General features: G+C 42.5%; 1 non-coding gene across 1 annotated transcript; it reads left to right on the top strand.

The window, feature by feature from the left end:
- The first annotated feature begins 1732 nt into the window (after positions 1 to 1732).
- LOC148576639 (small nucleolar RNA R71) lies at positions 1733 to 1836 on the top strand. Its single transcript, XR_015903774.1, has one exon. It is a non-coding gene; the product is annotated as a small nucleolar RNA R71 (small nucleolar RNA).
- Positions 1837 to 2278: the final 442 nt, after the last annotated feature.

Here is a 2278-nt window from a genome sequence, read left to right as displayed (position 1 = left end):
TTCTTTAATGTCAATAGCTTGACAGTGGGCTCTCATGGAGCCTCACAGATGTGCAGAGCTTTGTTGAGACCTCCCAACACCAAACTTAGAGTTTGAATATGGGGGTTTGACACCAAACTTAGAGTTTGGTTGTGGCCTCCCAACACCAAACTTAGAGTTTGACTGTGGGGGCTTTGGTTGACTCTGCTTTGAGAGAAGCTTTTTCTGCTTCCTCTCCATGGATGCAGAGAGAGATCCTTGAGTTGTAAACACAAGGTTGTCCTTATTTAATTGAAGGATCAATTCTCCTCTGTCCACATCAATCACAGCTCTTGTTGTGGCTAGGAAAGGTCTTCCTAGGATGATGGATTCATCCTCTTCCTTTCCAGTATCCAGGACTATGAAATCAGCAGGGATGTAAAGGCCTTCAACCTTTACTAACACGTCCTCTACTTGTCCATAAGCCTGTTTTCTTGAATTGTCTGCCATCTCTAATGAGATTTTAGCAGCTTGTACCCCATAGATTCCCAGTTTCTCTATTACAGAGAGGGGCATGAGGTTTATCCCTGAACCAAGGTCACACAGAGCCTTAAAGATCATGGTGCCTATGGTACAAGGTATTATGAACTTTCCAGGATCCTGTCTCTTCTGAGGCAATGTTAGTTGATTCAGATCACTTAATTCATTGGTGAACAAGGGAGGTTCATCTTCCCAAGTCTCAATACCAAATAATTTGGCATTCAGCTTCATGATTGCACCAAGGAACTTGGCAGCTTGCTCTTCAGTAACATCCTCATTCTCTTCAGAAGAGGAATACTTATCAGAGCTCGTGAATGGCATAAGGAGGTTCAATGGAATCTCTATGGTCTCTAGATGAGCCTCAGAGTCCTTTGGTTCCTCAGAGGGAAGCTCCTTATTGATCACTGGACATCCCAGGAGGTCTTTCTCCTTGGGATTCACGTCCTCTCCTTCCCTTACAGGTTCGGCCATGGTGCTTATGTCAATGGCCTTGCACTCTCCTTTTGGATTCTCTTCTGTATTGCTTGGGAGAGTTCTAGGAGGGATTTCAGTGATCCTTTTACTCAGCTGGCCCACTTGTGCTTCCAAATTTCTAATGGAAGACCTTGTTTCATTCATGAAACTTACAGTGGCCTTGGATAGATCAGAGACTAAGTTTGCTAAATTAGAGGTATTTTGTTCAGAGTTCTCTGTCTGTTGCTGAGTGGATGATGGAAAAGGTTTATTATTGTTAAACCTGTTTCTTCCACCATTATTAAAGCCTTATTGAGGCCTTTGATCCTTCCATGAGAGATTTGGATGATTTCTCCATGATGGATTATAGGTGTTTCCATATGGTTCACCCATGTAATTTACCTCTGCTATTGCAGGGTTCTCAGGATCATAAGCTTCTTCTTCATAAGAAGCCTCTTGAGTACTGTTGGATGCAGCTTGCATTCTATTCAGACTTTGAGAAATCATATTGACTTGCTGAGTCAATATTTTATTCTGAGCCAATATGGCATTCAGAGTATCAACTTCAAGAACTCCCTTCTTCTGAGGCGTCTCATTACTCACAGGATTCCTCTCAGAAGTGTACATGAACTGGTTATTAGCAACCATGTCAATGAGTTCTTGAGCTTTTGCAGGCGTTTTCTTTAGGTGAATGGATCCACCTGCAGAAGTATCCAATGACATCTTTGATAGCTCAGATAAACCATCATAGAATATATCCAGGATGGTCCATTCTGAAAGCATGTCAGAAGGACACTTTTTGGTCAGCTGTTTGTATCTTTCCCAAGCTTCATAGAGGGATTCACCTTCTTTCTGTCTGAAGGTTTGAACATCCACTCTGAGCTTGCTCAGCTTTTGAGGAGGAAAGAACTTGGCTAAGAAAGCCGTGACCAGCTTATCCCAAGAGTTCAGGCTGTCTTTGGGTTGAGAGTCCAACCATATTCTAGCTCTGTCTCTTACAGCAAAAGGGAAAAGCATGAGCCTGTAGACTTCAGGATCTACTCCATTAGTCTTAACAGTATCACAGATCTGCAAGAATTCAGTTAAGAACTGAAAAGGGTCTTCGGATAGAAGTCCATGAAACTTGCAGTTCTGCTGCATCAGAGAAACTAGCTGAGGTTTCAGCTCAAAGTTGTTTGCTCCAATGGCAGGAATGGAGATGCTTCTTCCATGTAAATTGGACTTAGGTGCAGTAAAGTCACCAAGCATCCTCCTTGCATTATTGTTGTTGGGTTCGGCTGCCATCTCCTTTACTTGTTCAAAATTTTCAATAAGGTTGTCTCTGGAT

Source organism: Arachis ipaensis, chromosome B1, assembly GCF_059453495.1.
Source record: "Arachis ipaensis isolate K30076 ecotype BB chromosome B1, ASM5945349v1, whole genome shotgun sequence".
Classification (NCBI taxonomy): Eukaryota; Viridiplantae; Streptophyta; class Magnoliopsida; order Fabales; family Fabaceae; genus Arachis; species Arachis ipaensis.
This window is presented reverse-complemented; position numbering and strand designations above follow the sequence as displayed.